Raw genomic sequence first — 22,159 nt, forward strand, 5'->3', positions numbered from 1 at the left:
TTATATGTATTGTGCAGATGGTTTAATAGTGAATGTTGGGCATATGGATCGAAGCTACCATTAGGCGGCCACGGTGTTAGCATTTTGTTATCCGTCCCCTAGGTCCATTCTATGCTGTACTTAATCAGTTTCTCCCTATGGGGTGGCAGTGTTGTGCATATGTGTTGTAGTGGGGTAGTGAGGGTGTTCCCCCACCCTCCCAATCCTGTCCCGTATGACATAGTAGTGCTCCACTTGTTACCCTTCCCCTATCTGGTAGCAGTTTATCTCACTAGCAGTTTACAATATACAGCCTTATATCGTTACCTGGCCCCGTAAGTTTGGGGACTTACGATAGTCCGCTAAGGAAAATTATAAAAAATATAGTATTTTACATTTGTATATTTTCTTCTGTCTTTCTTTCTTTATACAACACCCTTACGGCCCCCTGCGGCCGAGGCGCACGTAGCCCCCTGCGGCTGCGTACCCCTTATGACGTTCTTATACAGTCGTCGTTTTTTCACGTGCTCCTCCCCCTTCTACACTTCGCCTTTCCCCGATCAACTCATTTACCGTTTATCTCCGTTTCCACTCCCTTACCACACTTCTCTTCCCCACCACTCTCAAAACCAAGATGCCTTGTGCTTGCGATATCCTATGAAAGCCCTACTGGCGTCACCTTGGAAAGTTAGCAAAAAACCTATCGCCACTCTTACTTGGTTGCTCGAGTGGTAGGGTTAGTATAGCATACGTATAGAGAACAATATTAGTGGACAAGGGTTAGTCAGGTGATATATCTGGGTTGTCCCTACAATTAGATACATGAGAATTGTTACATGAAGACCCCTGATGATTGGTTAATGTTAATGGCGTCAGTGATAAGAGCCTCATGTTCTGATTGGTGCGCCCGCGAGCTTCCCAGCTTGGGACCATCGCTGTTCCCAGCTCTCGGTGTACCTGTCATTTGCAACAATGTTTCACTATGAGTACGTGCAGACAATGTGAGGACTTATTCATGAGCTGGAAGGCCGACTACTCCCACTGTCGCAGATGTCCATTGAGCCTTTTAATTGTATCTGCCTGTGTCTTGTAACAAGGGATCCAGACGCCTTCTTCCTCCTGGGCTTGGCATCCTGTCAGGTTTGGCTTGGTCACGTGAGGTGGGACCGTGTTTGAGGCAGAATTCTGCACAATTAATATTGTTTTTCCACTGTGTGCCTGGTTTAATTTGCAGGTGTGACTTTAACGTTGGTGTGCGGCGTGCGAGGTTGCAACATCGTGCCCTTGATGGTCTGCTTTCGGAATGTGGGTTTGCAACATTGCGACCTTGGCTGTTTGCTTTCGCCGGGCTCATTCTGCAGGATCAGCAACCTGACTCTTGTTCTTTTAACGTCCATGGAAGCTCTTGCTTGTGGCCTACTTAGGCCTGGTGTATAGGTGGAACCGTTTGGTGCACAGGCGCTTTAGGTTATAGTACCATATTGTCTTATGACCAGTATCGTGTCTTCATTATATTTCTCATTGTGGCACCTGGGTTTAGGAGAAGCGTAAGCAAGCTCTTTAGATGAGTTCATGATGCGTCTTGCGTTTCTGCATTTTGAGAGCCTATGTGGAAAATAATAAAGATGCACGTCCGTGAGTATGTCTGTCGCCTACGTCATAGCACTGAGTATATTCTTCGTGTAGATTGGTGCGGGAGTGTCCAGTGTGTATATTTGCACAGGTGTGCTGACCGTTGGCTAGGTCGTCATGGCATCTCTAACGACGTGTAGGTTTTAGTCTAGTTGATCCGTGCCGCAGGTGTCGGCATGGGCAGGGCGGGCTGCTGGGCAGGCAGATGGACACATCCGTATGTTCCTGTACCAGGGTATTTGGTCGTCTGGTAGATGGGCAAACTCTTCTCGTGGCGGGTGCCTGGGCCGTGATCCTTTAGGCCAAGCGCGAGAGGGGAAGGACGGGAGCCTGTTTTTCCATTCTCCCACTTCAAAATGAATCCAACGTGAATCGAAAACGCCAAACAGTGTCGCAAAACAGCTGTGAAGCGACGAGTGATCCAAAGTGCGTCGCTTTTATACCGGCTGACTCTGGTCACGTGAGCAGAGCTCAGGGCACGTGACCAAGAGTTTGGCCTGGAACCAGGAAGTAGTTATTGTCGATTACTCTTGCTCCAGCCCTCTCGCAATCTCCATGGCAGTTGCCAGCGGAAACGAGGGAACAAATAGTATTGCCCTCTGACAGAGCCTGGAAGTTGGTGACGCTTCCCTTGCACCACAGGTAGCGAGATCATGTGAAGGGCTGACTGTGACTTGGAGATTCTCGCTGTGTTATGTGTCAGAGAATCAGCGCGGGTATGAGTGTTCTGTAAGGCGGTGTGCCTGGTGTGCCTGACCTTCCTACTGCGCATGACATTGCCCTTCAATCGCTGGATGTCACTTGGCATTTCATTTGGTTGGTGTAAATGTAAGGATTTCAGAAGAGATATTTAATGAGCTGATGGCCCGCCATGATCACCAGAATTCAAGAGCAGCAAATAACCTATTACAAACAGCATGACTGATGCCACGGATGCTGTCTCTTTTGGAAAGTAGTTTTTACTGAAGAATTGTTATTGCAAACATTTCAATAAATAATACATGTTTTCCTGCACCGTTAAAATGAGTGAGGTGGACTCTAAATCGTTGGGGGGCCCTGGGAATCCGTACATATCTTTTATGAACAGATATATCTTATCTGGGATATAAATAATAGATGCTACACTTAGCAGGACCCCAGAAAAGAAATGTAAATAGAAGGGTTATAAATAAAACCTGCACATGTGCTTCTCTGTGGAAATATATCAGAGTTGCTAGATGAATAGTTTGGCACACGTTTCTGAGAGGGAATACACAATGCTGTAAGGTTACAATAACCGTTTAGTAATTTCTTGCCAGTCTTGTTGAGATGTTCCTGTATGTTTTCTGTACAGAATTGACAAACACACTGGATGACAGTGACATTTGACATGCGCCCAATCTATCAGTGGCATGTGTGCACCAACATTATAGGGGTGTCGCCTAAGCAGCATTGCACAGTATTGCACCCCTGGGACCTCAGAGGACGTAGCATCACTGGAAGCCGCGTGGTATGGCTTAGAAGGTACACCACATGTCAGCGAGGGCATGCATACATAACATGCCCCCAGCCATGTAGCCGTGTATACTGGCTCCATGTCTCTCTTGTATCCAAAGACCAGACAAGCCTTGCCCAACACTGTCGAGTAGGGCCTAACTGTCTCCATGCAGTACTTGTGACTTACTGCGGCGAATGGCGCACAACACAATCAGCTTTACCCCCAGCTCATGGCTGGAAGAGAGTCCTCCAACTTCCCACCCCCCTGATAATTGGGCGGTGCAGTAATGTAGCGGTATGTGATAATACCACGGCTTTTTCCTCGCTCCGCCCAACTCATGATGAGGCCCTATATTAGTCTACACCTTCTGTGTCTTTTCCTCAGGCCTCCACTCTCCTCCGTCTGCCCTCTCTGCGACTAGGACCGCGGCCAGATCTCAAGTCACCTGCCATTTGTTCTCTGCATCAATCTCCTTCCTTTACAGGATTTCTCGTCTCCGGCTTCCGGTCTTTTCCAGTCTTCAGGTTTTCCAATTAGAAAGGCCCTGACAAGACAAAGAAGGGGTGTATTCCCTGAAAAGACCGAAGGAGGAGGTTCCACAGAAGCAGCAGAGAATGGAAGGGTGGAGGCCCTGGCATAGGAGACAGGGAAAGTGATGAGGAGGAGGAAGTGAAGAAAGGAGAAGGTTCCCTGGAAAGTCAGAATCAGGACTCGAACAACACGCCCTACTTTAAAGGTTTTATTTCTGGCAATTCCAAAATAATCCTTCCCTAAGTCTGACACCTCAGTCAATATTTTATAAAAGAAAGTCAAAAAGGGTGTTTATCAGGATGTCTGTAAAATGATAAAGTCTTATGAACAAAATCCCAATCTAACCTGCTTACATTTTCTCAAAAGTAATCCTCAAAACAACATAAACAAGAAAGAAAGACTTTGGAAGGGTTGGCTGCTGGCCCCAACCCTCTCCCTTTCAGGAAAGGCTTTCACACATTATTTAAGTTCCAAAAAAAGACAGTTCTTGGTAGGCTGGAAGGTTATCCAGGTGTGCCAGTTCAGGTCTCTCTCCGTCTCTTCCGACTCTGGCATTCTTCCAGTGTTTCTCTCCTCTGGGATTCTTTTCATCTTCCATCCTGCCCACTTTGGGATGGTCGCGGGCTCTTTCCACTCTGGTGCTCTTCCTTTTCTCACTCCCAACTTGGGCGTGTTCTCACACTGTCCCCATTCTGGGGTTCTTCCTTTTTTCACTCACCTCCTCTGTGGGAGCCTTCTTCTGTTTCTCTATTTTGCCCACATCCCTTTCAATTGGTGCTCCACCTACTTGAAATCTATGAGCGGTGCTCCATGGGATGGAAGTTGAGTTGGGTCAGCTCTCCCGTTATCACAACGCCCCTTACACGACTTTTCAGCTGGGATCCACGGCAACTCGGTGTGGCTGTTCTCACTTGTTGCTGCAGCGTGGTCTGGACATAATCGATTATGCAACAGTTCAGCCGGGCTCCGCTTTGGCCTTCAGAAGATTGACTCCCTCATTCTTTCAGCTTGGTCTATGCAAAGTCACTTAAGCGACCTTTCAGTTGGCCTTCGCTTCGGCCTTCCGAGGATCCTCCCCCCTACGTTCTCTGAGCTGTTTGGGGCTTGTCCAGCTAGCCGTCAGCTTTGCCTCTTTGCACTCTCTGGGCGAGTGCCTCAGTCCTACCCGGAGGCACTGACATTCTATCTCCCATGCTGAACACACCTCCTTTGGTGCAGTTAAACTCCATGTGGCCGGCAGACGCTCCTCTGTGATTGGTTCTCTCTGGGACGCTCTTCCAGGGAGATGGTTCACTCGTCTCTCCTCATCCTTCACAGAAGATTGGGCATATCTGGGGTCAGAAGCCAAGACATCCATTAGTAAAGGGTGTGTCTGGTTAAAAGTGCGTTAGTTCCTGGTGGGTAGAATGGTGACTTATACCCATGTAAGGGTCGCTATCCTGTAGGGGGGGTCACTTGCAGAGGGACACCACTTACTCTGTCCCTTAGGAGATGTTAAGCCTTAGTGAGGTATCCTCCCAAATCCTGACACCTTAAATAAAATGCATACACTTGAATATCTGTGTTCCATCATGTGTTGCAAGTTGTGACAAGTTGCTTAATTTTTCCCATGAGTACACTCTTAAGCAGACCCATCAGCAGGCATTTCCTATAAGCAACACTTGTTTCCAATCTTACCCATTTCAATTGATTGTACAAAGGCACACTGAGCTTGCATGACTTTCTCACTTTCACAACATTGGCAATTTCAGTTCTAGGCTAGATGCAAGGACTCCAGCAACTATTTCTAGCATATGCCGGGCTTTGAACTGACTGGGTGTAGGTTGGCATATGCAGAGATCAAGTGTTGTATTATGTGGAAGGTGGGATGGTTTGAAGCCAGTAACTCTGAGCAGGTATTTATTTTCCAGAGTGGGTGCTTGAGGAGACACAGGCCCTCAACGTTAGCACCTTTTCCAGCCTGGCTCACTCAGAGTCTGCCGGTAGAGGCTGTGAACTACCGGCAGGCCTGACCTGCCAGTAGTTCAGGTCCCTAATGGCAGATAAATCAGTGAAGCACTGGCACCGTTACTAACATTGCCGGTGATTCAGTGTTCCCATTCCGTGGAGTCCCACGGGACTCCACAGAATGGAAACGTACTGTTCCACCGCCACCCATAGTATCCCGGTATCACCTGTATATTGAGCGGCGGAAACAGCAACCTCATAACGATGCCTATAGAAAATTAGATGTGAATGGGAAAGTGGCAATAATTTGTAATTTAAAGGGATATGCAGTAACATGAAACATTTACTGATCTCATTGCTAATACATGCAACATTGCAAATCACTTTTTGAATTGTTGTTCACTGCGTGATCCTAATTAAAAAACATTAATTGATAATCCCCTGCAGTGTGTATCTGTATGACTTATGTAGGGGTTACAGACTCTGAATTTCAACCAGGGCAGAATGTTTTCAAAAACCCAGACTATGACAGAAGAGGTATGATAGTGAGCACGGCAGACTCTGGTGCGCGACAGTGCTGTGAAGTCTTGGAAAACAAAAAAAGGGTGTTTGGATTCAGCATTGCATAGTGGCATATAGCATAGCATAGTGCACCAGACCATGGTATAGTATGGAATGAGTTGCAATGCAATGTAGGAATAACAATGACTTACTAGTAACACCTTAACCTACTAATAGCCAACATATTAATAATATCAGAGTCAGCTCATTCCGTAGCTACTTGGTGCAAATCATTGGTAAAAACTGGCCGTCTTCATGGGGCTGCAAGCACGGGCTCAGCAATGTTGTTTGTAACAGGCCACTGTTTAAAGCCTCCAATGCAGGAAGCAGGGGGAAAATGTCGCAGCTAAGCCATCCTCTGGTTAAGCTGAATTCTGTGCAAAAGGTGAAAGGAAAGAGCCACAGGTTAACATTCTGGAAAGTTCGAAGGGGCCTGGGTGATTGAGAGGGAGTTTCTGATTGATGGGATGACATCACTGAAGGCAGGGATGTTGTATGCCTTCTCTAGGGGTGGAGGAGGAGTGAGAGAGTCTTTACAAAAGATGCAGGGAAAGGGAAAGGGGTTGGCGTCTCCTGGGGATTACGGCTGCGTTTTCATAAAGAGCTGCACTGGAGCAAGTGAGGAGATGACTGCAGCACCTGTGAGATACTCAGGTGAAAATACAGTTCACAAAGAGTTGCACTGAACTACACATGAATGCTCGTGTGCAAATACACTTTACATAGCATTGCACTGGAGCAAGTGAGAAGCTGCCCGGTGCATTTTTTAGGTACTCGCGTGCAAATACAATTCACAATGTGTTGCGCTGGAGTAAATTGCGATATGCCTTGATCATTTTTGAGATTGTCACATGCACATTTGATTCACGTGTTGAGCAAGGGCATCCCACAGAAGGTTTAGACGTTTCCTGAGGTTCCCCAGGTTTTATAATGTTTATCAGATACAAAGTGTCGGCCTCTCAAGTGATAATCTTTCTGAAAATAGGCCTGTGATTGGACTGTGACTGATATTTGAACATAAGATTCTTCCAAGCATTGCACCTGAAAGTACTGTGACAAGGCCAGCGTTCTGGCCTTGTTAAAAGCGGACCTACGAGGAACACAAACCCACCCAGGTGCCAGAATGTTTGTGGGCAGGCAGCCCCAGACTGCAAGCCTGGAGACTACCTCGGATTTCCTTTTCCCTCTGGCTCCCAGGAGATTGAGGAAGGTTATCCCAGCAGGGGAAGCAGCGGTGTCCGCAGACTAGGCTGCTCAGCGGGACCCAAGGAAGGGAGCGAGGCACAGCGGCAGTGGAGGCCGCGTACAGACCCTGAGACTGGAGGCAGACGCTGCACAGCCCATAGGATTACATGCCCCTATTTTCCTCAGGGACAGCGGCTGTCCGAATCCCCGACCCTTGCTGAGTCAGGTGTGAGCAAACCAGAGCCGTAGGCTGATGATCAAATTAAAGGGACTGGACGTAGGTACCTGTAAAAGTGCTACTGGCCTTCCCCACGCCTCTGTGGAAATAGGCACTTTGGGTTGGCCAGGGAGAGCAACCAATCACAAAGGAGGGAAGGAGACTTATGGAGGACTAGGGAAGGCTTTGGCGAGGGATAGAAGGGCGAGATATGAGGTGGAAGGAGGAGGACCAAGGGATCAACAGGAGGGCAGAGTGAAGGAGTGTAGAGGCTGCTGCGGGAGAGAGAGAAGCTGGGCAGAGTGTGTGTGTGTGGGTGGTAGAGAGAGGAGAGAACGGGTGTAGGGTGACATGTGGTAGTCGAGAGAGACAGTGGTAGTGAGAAGATGAAGGTGGTAGTAGAGAGAGAGAGAGGTAATGACAGGCACTGGTAGTATGCAGTAGTAGTGAGCGGATGGAGAGGTGGCAGTAGTGAGAGGGACAGGTATGGTAGAAGATAAGAGTAGTGGTAGGTGTAGAGAAGTGGTAGTAGTAGTCGAGAGGAGTGTTGTAGTAGTTGTAAGGAATGAGTGGTACTAATAACACAGGAGTGGAAGTTGCGGGAAGTGGAGCGGGGTTAGTGGAAAAGGAGAGCAGTTGTCGTGGTAGGAGAAAAGCAGTAGTAGTAAGCAAAGGAGTACTAGAGTAAGGGGAGAGTGGTAACGACAGTGGAGAAGAGATGTGGTAGTAGCAAGTAGAAAAGATTAGTAGCAAGTGCAGCGGTCGGAGTGAGAGGAAGGAGGAAATCCTAGTAATGAGTGGAGGTGTAGTGAGAGAAGGAGAGTAAGAGGAGTAGAAAAATGAATTCAAATCCAAGGGTGGAGACAAGGGAGTGGAGTAGAGGGCCAGAGAGACATATGATTGGAGGGGAGGAGTAAGAAAGAGAAGGAGGAAGAATAGAGGTGTGTTTGGAACAGAGTGAATGCAAGACACTATCCCTATTCTCTTTAGAGGATTGAGCAGGTATAGACACTATCCCTATTCTCTTTAGAGGAGTCAGCGGGTCTAGACACTATCCCTATTCTCTTTGAACGAAGTGAGCGGGTCTAGACACTATCCCTATTCTCTTTGGAAGAGCGAGCGTGTCTAGACACTATCCGTATTCTCTTTAGAGCAGTGAGCGGGTGTAGACACTATCGCTATTCTCTTTAGAGGAGTGAGCTGGTCTAAACACTATCTCTAATCTCTTTAGAGGAGTGCACAGGTCTAGACACTATCCCTATTCACTTTAGTGGAGTCAGCACATCTAGACACTTTCCCTATTCTCTTTAGAGGAGTCAGCTGGTCTAGACACTATCCCTATTCCCTTTGGAAGAGCGAGCGTGTCTAGACACTATCCGTATTCTCTTTAGAGCAGTGAGCGGGTGTAGACACTATCGCTATTCTCTTTAGAGGAGTGAGCTGGTCTAGACACTATCCCTAATCTCTTTAGAGGAGTGCACAGATCTAGACACTATCCCTATTCACTTTAGTGGAGTCAGCACATCTAGACACTATCCCTAATCTCTTTAGAGGAATCAGCTGGTCTAGACACTATCCCTATTCTCTTTAGATGAGTGAGCGGTTCTAGACACTATCTCTATTCTCTTTAGAGGAGTGAGTGGGTCTAGACAATATCCCTTTTCTCTTTAGAGGAGTCAGCGGGTCTAGACAATATACCTATTCTCTTTAGAGGAGTGAGTGGGTCTAGACACTATCCCTATTCTCTTTAGAGGAGTGAGCGGGTCTAGACACTATCCCTATTCTCTTTAGAGGAGTGAGCGGGTCTAGACACTATCCCTAATCTCTTTAGAGGAGTGCACAGATCTAGACACTATCCCTATTCACTTTAGTGGAGTCAGCACATCTAGACACTATCCCTATTCTCTTTAGAGGAATCAGCTGGTCTAGACACTATCCCTATTCTCTTTAGATGAGTGAGCGGTTCTAGACACTATCTCTATTCTCTTTAGAGGAGTGAGTGGGTCTAGACAATATCCCTTTTCTCTTTAGAGGAGTCAGCGGGTCTAGACAATATACCTATTCTCTTTAGAGGAGTGAGTGGGTCTAGACACTATCCCTATTCTCTTTAGAGGAGTGAGCGGGTCTAGACACTATCCCTATTCTCTTTAGATGAGTGAGCGGTTCTAGACACTATCTCTATTCTCTTTAGAGGAGTGAGTGGGTCTAGACAATATCCCTTTTCTCTTTAGAGGAGTCAGCGGGTCTAGACAATATACCTATTCTCTTTAGAGGAGTGAGTGGGTCTAGACACTATCCCTATTCTCTTTAGAGGAGTGAGTGGGTCTAGACACTATCCCTATTCTCTTTAGAGGAGTGAGCGGGTCTAGACACTATCCCTATTCTCTTTAGAGGAGTGAGTGGGTCTAGACACTATCCCTATTCTCTTTAGAGAAGTGAGCGGGTCTAGACACTATCCCTATTCTCTTTAGAGGAGTGAGTGGGTCTAGACACTATCCCTATTCTCTTTAGAGGAGTGATCTAGGACAGGGATAGCATGTAAGTCCCTGAGGGCGTCAGCGCGCCATGCTAGCATTAACTCTTACAGAGAGACAGTAGGGGTTACCAAGCCATAGCATCAACTGGGATTACGGGTGTTAGTGTGGAGGTGACCCGATGTAGGGGGATGGGGCTTAGCGCCTGCTCCCAAAGCCCTTTTAATACTTGCAGTGGCTCCACCCACTTCCACCACCCCAGTATAATTCAGAATAAACATCCTTGAACCATGAAAAGGTGCCAGAGTGCGTTTTTGGCGACGGCGCATGACAGTGCATTGAAGTGGACTCAGAGCGAGATGCTAAAAAGTGTATCATCTTATTTTTTTTATTTTTTTTATTACTTGTTTTAATTGAAAATCAATTTTTACAAGAATCAAGAATTTCACCTTTTCTCTGATCCGATAAAACTTTAAAGGAAATTCAAGATCCTCCAGAGGGGGTGGGTAGTTGAACGAGATGGCCGTATGAGCATATAATGTAACAGATAGAAGGTTGATTGATACACTCTCCAGCTCTAAGTCGCATGTAGTTCTCTCCTTACTGCTAAACAATTTGAGGATTCTCCCACCCCCAATCCTTTGTGCAGTCTTTCTTCTTAACTTTCAATCTGGTCTCATGGTATCTAATTTCAAGCTCTTGAAAAATGTGGTGACTGCGATTACCCACGTGGTTTGTTCACCACTCATGAGACGGGACCACCATTCCTTTTCATCATAGGAATGGAGGTCAAAAAGAATGTGGTTAAAATAAACTTTTCTTTGCTGCTCAAGTGCTTGACAATTTAACAGTAGATGTCTTAAATCTTCGATCGAGTCCTTGTTTTGACGAAACCGTCATTTTTCACCTTGTTTTCTCCTTGTGGCTACTGCCTCCTTAGTCATTAGTAAATTCAATCTTATCCTCAGAACATTTTCCCTTAGATTTTTGTTAGGGAATTTTTGGATGTTTGTTTGTTTGTTTGTTTATTTATTTTATTTCTAATGCGCACCGGACCCATAGGTATAAGGGCGCAGCAGGTAGGATAATGCAAAACTTACATTGTTACAGATTATACAGGATACAGTAAAAGTTATACATATTATACAAGATACAGTAATGGATATTATAGATATTATACAAGTTATACAGATTATACAGGATACAGAAATATTATACAAATGTGCAGGACCATCATCGTGCAGGTCAATGAATTACATAGGGGATAGTACGCATAACATATCGTGAGACAGAGGACAAGTGTCAGAGGACAAGTGTCAGGTCTGGGAATGTTATAAACCTATATCTAGTGGTCGTTGGACATAAGATATTGGATAACCTTCCTTCTAAATAGTGGGTACGGCTGATCTGCTCTTAGATTGTTGGGTAGTAGATTCCAGGTTTTGGCCGCCTTCACAGGGAAACTATTCCCACCAACCGTGGTAAGTTTAAATCTCAGTACTACCAGACAGTTAGTATTGGTAGCTCTGATAGGTCTGATGGAGGTTTTTTTTTGTATTTTGTTCGTAAGGTAGCTTGGGGCGGCGTTGTTAAGAGCTTTATGTGTCAAGGAGATCATTTTTAATTGAATTTTGTGGTTTGTAGATAGCCATTTGTGTTGACGTCTAATGGTGGAGATGTGTGTTCTTTTGTTTATGCCAAGCGCTGCTCGCAAAGCATTGTTTTGGAACGTTTGAAGTTTCTGAATGATAGATTTGTTGGCGCCACTGTAAAGGGCATTACAGTAGTCGATCCTGGAGAGGATGAGTGCTCTAGCCAGGATCATGCAACTGTCATTGGAGAGGAAAGGCTTGCCTGCTCTTATCAGTTTGCAGGTGTATGCGGTGGTGGAGGCCAAGGATTTTAGTTGTTTGTCGAATGATAGTGTGGAATCCAAGTAGAAACCGAGGGTTTTTACTTCCTTGGAGACCGTGATAGGATTTCCATCAATATTGAAGGAGGAGAATTCCTGACCTAATTTTTTGGTGTTCATATGTGTTCCCAGGATTATCAACTCCGTCTTGTCGTCATTCAAGCACAGGCCATGTGTGGCCATCCATGCTTGAACGACGAGATATACCCTGTTCACCAATTCCGAGTCCTTCCTATGATCCCCAGAAAGCGGGAGGAGAATCTGTGTATCATCTGCATAGTTAGTGTAGGTGATACCCAGAAGGTCTAGATCATCGAACAAGGGTTTGGTGAAGATATTGTATAGGGTGGGCGAGACACAGGAACCCTGGGGAACGCCACATAACATAAGGGTAGGGTCAGCTGCGGCCGAAGGGGAAAAAACTCTCATTGTTCTTTCGCTGAGGAAAGATTCTAGCCACTTGATGGCCTCAGGAGAGAAATGGGCAGCAGAGTCCAGGTGTTTGCAGAGTACCTTGTGATCGACCAAGTCGAATGCTGCTGAGAGATCAAGTAGGAGCAAGAGTGCTGTTCCTCCACCATCCCTCAGCTCGTCGACCTGCGTCTTTAAATCAATTAAGGCGGTTTCCGTTCCGTGAAGTGGACGGAAACCAGATTGTCTTGCTCCTAGGAGCTTATACAAGTCAAGGTGTTTTTGTATCTGAATATAGGCAGCTTTGTCCAATATTTTGAGGAGGAATGGCACAGTGGTAATGGGGCGGTAGTTGGTTGGGATAAGTGGGTCTAAGGTCTGTTGTTTGAGAAGTGGGAGCACCCAGGAATGTTTTAAGTTGGCTGGGATAGTGCCTGATGTGAAGGAGGCATTGATTAATTCAGAAATAAATGGTGAGAGGTCTCTGGCAGCGTCTTTTATTAACTGTGCTGGGCAAGTATCGCCCTTGCAGTTAGATGGTTTGAGTGAAAGAATGATTTTTTCTACTTCTAGTGGGGATGTTTTGGAGAAGTGAAATGTGTTGTTTGCCTCTGGTGGGATACTATGTGTAGAGGTATTAGGGGAGTGCTGAAGGTTGAGCATATCTTTTTTTTGTTGTATTTTGGTTTGAAGTGTATTGATTTTGTTTGCTAGCGCATTTTGAATATCTGTGCACCAAGTCTTATCCTTGGTAACTAAGTCTGATGTGGCTATTGGTGACTCTAATTCCTTCAGTATGGTGAAGAGTTCTCTCATGCTAGAATTAGAGTTGGTGATGCGTTCATCATAGGAATTCTTTTTGGCAAGGTTCACTTCTTTTTTAAAGTGAGAGGAGATGGAGGATAGTTTTGCTTTATTTTCGATAGAGGGACATAGTCTCCAGGAATTTTCACTTTTTCTTTTTAGGAGTCGTAAGTCTCTCAATTGGGGAGTGAACCATTTGTTAAGGTGCGCTTTAGGTTTGCTTTTTCTAAGTTTGAGCGGGGCGATTTTGTCCAATGTGTTGAGCATAATCTTGTTATATTCATCAACTAGGGTACTAGGGTCTAGATTGTCAGATAGAGCGTTTAACGTGGGTAGGATGGCGGGGATGACTTTTTCCACTGTAATACTCTTTTTGTTTCTAGTTAGACAAGGCGGTGCTAACAATGGGACCGTCGGAGAAGGTCCGGCTGTGGATAGGTTCAAGGTTACGAGAGAGTGATCTGTCCATGATTGGGGGGAGATGGAAGTGATAGAGGCTGTACAGTTGTAGTCTGCTATCCAGTCTAGTGTTCTCCCTTTGGCGTGAGTGGGTCTGTTGACTTTCTGAAACAGGCCTAATGCATTGATGGTATTGGCTATGTCTAAGGCTTGTTTGTCCATGGGTCATTAAAGCCAAGGTTAAAATCTCCTAATAGTAGAAGCTGGGAGGTAGGTTTAAGGTTGTTGGTAATCAGGCTATGCAAGTCCTCGTCGAAGGTACCGAGAGGACCTGGGGGTCTATAAATTAGGTGGATGGTGAGGGTTTGTATGTTATTTATCTGGAATTTAACCAAGATATTTTCACAGGATTGTAGGATTTGAGGAGGGGATGTTCTGAGAGAGAGGCTCAATTTGGAGATGATGGCAATTCCACCACCTCGTGTGCCATCCCTGTCTTGTCTTGTTATAGTGTAGCCTTCTGGAATGGCTAGCATTAGCGATGGTCCAGCTGCGTTATGTAGCCAGGTCTCGGTTACTGCCAGGAAGTCCAGATTGTGTTATGTGATGAGGTCGGCTGTGTCAAGGGCATGGGCGACAAGGGATCTCGCATTAAGGAGTGCTCCTTTGAGTACTAGCGTCTCTTTAGGCATGTTTGTTAGGCTAAGGGTAGTTAGGTTAGTATCTAAGGTCTTGAACTTTTGTGTTATGATTGTAGTGACATTTGTTGTTGCCGTCCGGTGTGGTTTATGTGGGTAATTTGTTTTTAGGTTGGTTGATGGTAGGGTTCTTCTGGGTGGTTCATAAAGTTGTGTGAGTCTTGCGCGAAGTTTAAGATTTCTGTCTAGTAAGGTGGGTGGGAGGGAGGTGAAGGTTTCGCCTCTAGTACTAATGTTGTTTGGTGGAGAGTTGGTAGGGTTATTAGTCGCTGTATTGGGCAACGTATGTAGGGCCGGGTCTAATATCGAGGCAGGAGATGCCGCAAGGTGTTCTTGGGTCATGGTGATAAATCTTAGAGTAGCAGCTATAATGCTGTAGTGTAATAATGGATGCAGCATTTTTTGTGAGTCCAGATATGTGCACGTGGGTGCTTAGGACTATAGGCAGCAGGGTGGGGCGTTCACTGACAAGGCACGAATGGGCAATTCGGTAGCAAGGCACAACTGGGCTAGGTGAGACATTCACTAACAAGGCATATGTAGGTTAGGTGAGGCATTCACTAGTAAAGCATACCTAGGGCGCAACAAGGTCCAACACAGGACTCAGCAAAGGTTAAATGTGGATGTAGATGTAATTCAGAGGTTGATTGATTTTGTTTATTATCAGGGGTATATTCTTTGTCAATTTGTTTCTGTTAGCCTTGTCTTGCGTTGATATCCAATCCTGGATAAGTAGTTTATTTTTTATTTTTGTTGGATTGTTCAAAAGATCCTCCTCCTTGCAGCCAATTTGGCCCAATCTCGTTTGAATGTCCGTGACCCGTCTAGTCATAATCTTAGTACTGGTTTCCTGAAGTTCTTTTTTAATTAGGACGGATATGTGGGAGCTTGCTGTGTCGATTATCTTCAGGTAGAGCATGATTCTATTGCGCGCAACTATTAATGAGATGGATTTAAGGCTTAGCTCCCTCTGAATCAATGCTATCGGAGTTGAATGCAGCAATAGCAAAACCGTCCGCCAAAACTTTCCTTCCAACTTATCCCATAGGGTTTCCGGGATATTTGGCATGGCTTCAACGCCATATGTTAGGCTTGGTATGATCTTGGCCTTAGAGAATTTCAGGACCGGTATAAAGGAGAATCTTCCATATTTCCTATTGACGGCTTTAGTCTGTGCGATCAGGGCTTTCAATTTTTCTTGGAGGGTGTCTTGCATTGGTAAATCCCTTCTGTTTGACCTAAGGGTCACGCCTAGATATTTGAAGCTGGTAACTGTGTCTAATTTTTCCTCCTCAATGAACCATTTTGAGTTTTTGTTTTTTTTTCTTTGAGAGTTCAAAAGACATTGGGCCTCATTACGACTGTGGCGTTAAGGGTTTAACGGCACCGAAAAAATGTGTCAGCGCCGTTAAACCCTTAACGCCTGATTACGAGTTCCCTTTGCGGGACCCGACCTTAACGCCTGCTTTTAGCAGGCGTTAAAGTAGGGTGCCGCAAAGGGACCTTGGTGCTAAGTACGGTGCCGCAATTTGCGGCACCGTACTTGGCGCCTTCCCCATTCCCATTGAGCCCTATGGGGCAAAAATGAGAATGGGGAAGGGCCCATGGTGAATGGGGAATTACCGCCCCGCCAACCTTGGAATGGGGCGGTAATTCCGCCATTCACCATGGCGGACCCCGGCATGGACCATGGTGCTAATAGCACCATGGTTTAGCGCCGGGGTCGTAAAGAGGCCCATTATCTTAGTTTTGGAGTTGTTTATTTCCAAATCGTTCACTTTAATGAACAAGGCCAAATTGTCCAATTTTCTTTGGAGGCCTATTTGAGTTTGGCCAATGATGATAATGTCATCTGCATAGATTAATCGGGGTAGTTGTTCGTCCCCATAGGTTGGAGGGAAAGCTGGAACTTCGGATTCACTGCCCTTATAATCGGCAATGTATGCGTTATATAACACAGGTGCCAGAGGGCAGCCTTGCTTGACTCTCCGGGTCGTTTCAATAGATTTTGTTAATTGACCCGCTCTGCTAAGGCGTACTTGAATAGTTGTTTCAGAATATAATGCTCTGATTTGCGCCAGCAGTTGTGGTGGGCATTTCCAAGAAATAAGTTTGTTCCAAAGTTTGGACCGATTGACCTGGTCAAATGCCTGAACGAGGACTATGAATCCCATATATACTCTGGGTTTGCCTTCCAGAACTTTGTTCGTCAGTATACTCAATAACAGAATATTTGCAGTTGTTCCTACAGATTTAACAAATCCGGACTGCAGAGGATCATTGATGGTATTGTTATTGGTCCAAGTTTGAAATTGATCCAATAAACAGGAGGCAAAGATCTTTCCGATTGTGTCAAGTAGTGCGATTGGGCGGTAGTGTTTTGGATTGTCCCTTGCTCCCTTCTTGAATATTGGGACAATATTTGTGCTTTTCCATGACACTGGGATTGATCTAGTCCGCTGACATTTTTTAAACACCTTGGAGATGAATATCGACCAGGCATCCGCCTGGTTTTTCAGGTCGAAATTGGTCACCCCGTCAGGGCCGGGAGCTCTGGAGTGGTTTAATTTTCTTATTTTGACTAGTATTTGGGCTGGATTATGTGGAATGACCCATGGCTCAGAAGATTCTTCTAGCGTCTGCATGGAGCAGGTGTGCCTTGCCTGGTACAACAGTTTAAAGTGGTTGATCCATTTTGCTTCTCCCACGCTGTTCTGTAGGACTTTGTTTGATGATCTTGTAGTAGTTTTTACTAGGGTCCAGAAAGTAGTTGTTTTTCTCCCGCAGATGGCCCTCAGCATTTCTTCAGAGTCAGTCTGGTACATTTTCTTTCTATGGTTTCTCGCCCAGACTTTAAATTCTTTTTCAGCATTAATAGCCTCTGCTTTTATGCTGGGTGGTGATGTTTTTTTTGCCCGTCTCTTTAGTTTGCGCATCCGTCTATGCTTTTTGACTAAGTCTTGATCGTGTGTGTGGATTGTAGATCTTGTACAAATTGCTGATTTTCCGTCCGGTTTCTTGAAAGCCGTGAGGAGTGGACGATAGTCTATTGATTTATTAGTTGTGCCAGTATTAGAGTATTGTTTCATTAGTCGTGCAATCCCTGCTTCTGTTATCTTAAGGCGCACTGCACTACAATCAGCCTCTATTCATATTGGATTATCTCAGTTGGTGGTTTAGGAGAAATCCACTTCATCTGCAGCATGTTGTGATCACTATGGATAGTTCTTACTACGTTGAAAGATTTTATTTCTGCAAGTAGATTGCGCGAAACGTAGATGCGATCTATTGTTCCAGTTTGGTTTTCTCTTTCCCAGGTTGGAATCCTTTTTATTGCTGTTTCAAACAGCAGATGGAGATTGTGCAGGTCATTGATTTTCATGAGGGACTTCCATAAACTGGCCCTTACTGATGGCTCTGTATGTTGTCAGTTGGTTGTTTTTTGGTCGCCAACCCCTTCGCAAGTTATATTTAGATCGCCGCCAATCAGAATATGATCAATGTCATGGTTCTCGGATGTCGTTTCAATGACGTTTTCCAGGTCGTGAAAGAACTCGTTGTTCGTGATAGCATTTGGGCTCCAGTAGATATTTATGAAAAGCATCTTCCTTTTTGTCATTTCTGACTTCGCAGTGTGACAGTTCCATAGAACTAAGGATGCTTGTATAAAGTTTGTTGATGTTAATGCTGAAATCAAATGAAACCCGCTGCTTCAACGAAAAGCTGTTAATAGACCAGACATTGGGCAGCCTTTGACGCCTCTGTATGCTGGGGTGAACTGAATTTCAAAGCCGTCTAGAGAGGGTTTGTCTAGGAGCCACGTTTCTTGTAACATTATTACATCGTGAAGTCCCAGATTTATATCACTTTCTATAGTTAAGTGACCAAAGCCTCTAGTGTTCCACGAAATAATAGATAGGTTTTCCGTTGGGCATTCTTTCAAAGGTTTGCATGATCGATTTTCTCTTATATGTTTTGGTAATTGCTAAACATTTTGATTGTTTAGAGCTGGTGCGATCCAAGACCATGTTTCCACACTCTTACCTCTGTTGGCTTCCTGGTGAGTTGAACTTTTGATTTCGTTCAAGGTCAATTTCTGGTCGAAGGTGATTTTCATTGTTGGAATTGGCCTTTCGGAAATCGATCTGAGTCTTTGCAGTCGTTTGGTGAATCGCAATTGCTGGTAGTCCAGCCGTCGAGTCCTTGGGATTTTCCCGTTCTGGGGGGTTAATGTTTTGATCTTTCCCCATTGGTTTCTGTTTTTGACTGGTTGGTGCTTTTTCTTGATGTTCTGTTTATTATGTCACTTACCAGGTTACTCCTGGAGGCCAGGTGGGAGATGGATTCCCTGAGAGGCGAGCATCTTCTACCTCCTTGCCAAGATGCATTGTCTCGGTGGTGCCAGCTGTGAGTTGGTCTGTCCAAGTATCTATAAGCGGGAGGACGTTCTTGGGTCTTTAGCTTCATGTCATCCAGTGTGTAGCCCCATTCATATAGATCATCCACTGCCTGTCTCATCCAGTCTTTTACTGTGGAGGATTCGATGAACAGGAAAGCTGAGTCTTGCGCCATCTATTCCTGGCTCGACGATTTTTAAATCACTTGATCTTAGTCGTTTTAAACTTGGTATTCTTGAGAATAAGTCCATCAGAGTTCTTCTCTTAAGTATTAGATTATCCCTTTTGTTAGTCACTCTTTGGATTTTAAAAAATCTTTCGAGAGTCTCTTTTTCTCCCGCTGCGTTGTTTGATTCAAATATCGATCTGAAAATTCCCTATGTTTTGTTGATGAAGGTGTGTTTGTTTCATTTGATGATCTTCTTGCTCTGTGGTCATCCAACGCCACAGACCTGTAAATCGGCTTTTTAAGGGGTTCAGTAGCATTGAGGGAATCTTTTTTCGACTATATTTTTTTTTACATTTTCATTCCTCTCTTTAAGTCTACAGTTGTTCGAAGGAATTGTTAGAGATGCAAGTTCTATAACCTTGTGGCTTTCTTTCAGTATTTTATTAGTTTGATTTTTTCTTTTGTCTTCAAGGGTCAGGAACACCGGAGCCAAAGATTCTTTTGTGACTTTCTTTTTTTCCTGTGATGGTAGCTCTCTATCATCACTTGTTCCCGTCACTGCTTTCCTTTTTCCCCCTTCTGACTGTGGATGATTCAGTTCCGTGTCATCTTCTAGGTGTATACTCACATTCAATAAGTCCACGGGATCATCGCGGGCTATCTTGTCTAATGAGGGCTGAGCGCAGTTTGTCTTGGATTTTGAAACCTTAAGCTGACCCTTGGATGTATGTGAAGCGTTTGATTTTTGTATATTCAACAAGACCACTCTTCGCTTGTTTGTTTTTGGTGGTTTCTCTGATCGATGATTGTCCATGCTGGCATTTTGCTTTGGATCGGACGCCCACACAATGTCGGAAATGGTTTGTGCCTTTTTTGAAAATATTACAAAGGATGCCACCTCGTCCAGCCGTTTCTTCGACTTTCTGTTCACTTGAGGGGATCTATCATTGACTACTTCTGAGCTTATCTCTAAGGAGTTATTCTGGGATACACATCCATTTGTTATTAAATCTCTCTTAGATAAGTTCTTTGTTGCAGTATTTGGTTTGCAACCTGGCCCTGGGGGCAGTGAATCCGCAGTTGCTACAGTCTTTTCAGCTGTTTGTACTTTTTGAATTCCAACTCCCGCAGTCAAGTCAATAAGGCCATTTTCCCCGTCCGGGATTAAAATGACAGGTTCATTTAGACATTCATTCGTTTGAGTTCCCTGTGAAGAAGAGCAATTAGCACCTGCATGGTTGGCAATGTTTTGATTAATTTTGTGAGGTAGGTGCTGAGAATCTCTGCAGAAGGTTTTGGTTGTCTGTTTCTTTGTGTTTGGTGTTTCTATGCTCTTTGCCAGTATGTAGCCTTCCAGCAGAGACATATTTGAGGTCATTGCTACAGCGATATTTGTATGGTCCTTTAAAGTTTCCGATATTCCCTCATACAATTTGCAGAAGGGGGCCATTGCTATAGAAATTGCGGACATCATCGTTAGTAAATTGGGCTTTTTTCCTGAGGAATCTGAAGACTTAGGAGTTTGAAGGTCAGATTGCCTTCTCCTTTGTGGAGAGCACAAGGATGTACGGTCTCTTCTTTGAGTAGCTTCATAAGCGTGTGCTTTGGTCTTCTCCCTCGTTTCTCGTGGCCGTGATATACTTTCAATTTGATGTGATTTGTAGAATATCCAGCAGGCCACCTTTAGATCCAGGGGCCCACAAGGATTCTGGGCATGAGTTTCCTGTAAGTTCCAGAGAGTTTTTGCAGGTAGTATCCATTTGACTTGGAGAGGCAGTCTCGTTGACAGGTTTGGGACTCTGATGAATAAGAGGTTCGACCGAGTTCCTATCTTCATGCTGCGGAGAAGTCAGATCCACAAACGAGGGTTCAGTTTGGTTACTTGGCTGACTTTCTGCTCTCTTTGGAGGGGATCTCGGATTGCCATAATGCCATCTCAAAGCTTTACTTGATGTAATTTTAGATATTGAAGCCGTATGGTCCCGAAATTCGTTTAGGGGCTCTTCGACTAACTTTGGTGGTTTCAGTATTGCAGTAGAGTCACCCAACTCTTCCAATATTTCAGTGTCAGAAATTTCTCCCGGTGGTTGGCCTCTTTTCTTGAAATAATTAAGAACTGATTTGCAGGATATTTTTTCCTCCTTCCACGGTAAATGTCGGCCGTCTCTTTTCTAAGTGCGCCTTTTTCTAAATGCTGTTGCTTTTCCCATCTTGTTGGCATGTAATTTTTTTGTTACAAAAGCTTGTTTTTCTTGAAGTTTGGGTGGAATTTTTTCCGACGACTTAGTATGCTCAGAGTCCGAGTCAGAGGAATCTGATGTTTCAGTTTCATATGAGTCCAGGGGTAATTTATCAATGATGTTATTTATGATTTCCCAGGCCATTGTATGTGCATCTTGCAGTGTCATAGAGTCCAATGACTCTTTGTGGACATTATCGATGAGGTCACCAGGGGAACCTGCGGTGGGGTGTAGGTATTGTCTATGGATATGAAGTCAGTCGGGGCTGTTCGTGGGACACCATGGACCTCCACCTGCAATGTAAGTTTGTTTGCATGAATCAAGCTCGCTTTTTGTTCATCCATATGAGATGGCAGGCCCTCAGAGGGCATCAAATCTCTTTCAGGGGCAAAGGGGTGTGGGCCCACACGTACCTCGTCGGCTCCATCTAGCGACCCCTTACCGTCTTCACCGATGGTTGTAGGCATCAGGGACTCGATGGGCTTACTAGGTCCTTGAGTTTCAAGAAGATTGTTAGTGATTTGTTTCCCTGAGAGCTCAGGGGGCTGATTTGGGGGAATGTGGACAAGTCCCAACCCTCCCGAGTCCACTTTCGTTGTCATGCTGTAATCCTCATCCCTCTCTGGAACAAGTAAACAGTCTTGCAATGTAGAGGATGTGTTAACTGGTAACATATTCGAGCACGAGATTGAACGTGCACACTTACCTGATTTAGCGGAGGTCAGGAGGAGAGGCACTGGGAGTCCACCTCTAGGCTCCACTGGAGTACAGGTCAGGGTCACCAGCTGACCGTGGCACCGCAGAGTAGAACTCCTTAATATTGGCCCAGATGTTCGTTCTAATCCGCTTTTCCTGACTCCTCTTTCTGCCATGTGCTGTCACCGAGAAACAGATCCTCTGCTCCTCACTGCTCCACAGGTTCGAAACAGGTATAAACGCCGCCCTTTTCACCTCGCCGGGCTTCTCGCCACAAGGGTGCTGCAGTGAGCCTTTTGGACTCTCTTCAGAGTCACGTGATGAGTCACACGGAAGTCCCAGTGTTGAAATTTAAAGGGACGGAGCCCCAAGGTAGTCCGTGATAAGTTGCAGCACAATTCCCTTTCTCAAAGCAGAGAAGGAGCAGGGG

The sequence above is a fragment of the Ambystoma mexicanum genome, chromosome 12 (genome assembly GCF_040938575.1).
Source record: "Ambystoma mexicanum isolate Mex_15411 chromosome 12, UKY_AmexF1_1, whole genome shotgun sequence".
NCBI lineage: Eukaryota > Metazoa > Chordata > Amphibia > Caudata > Ambystomatidae > Ambystoma > Ambystoma mexicanum.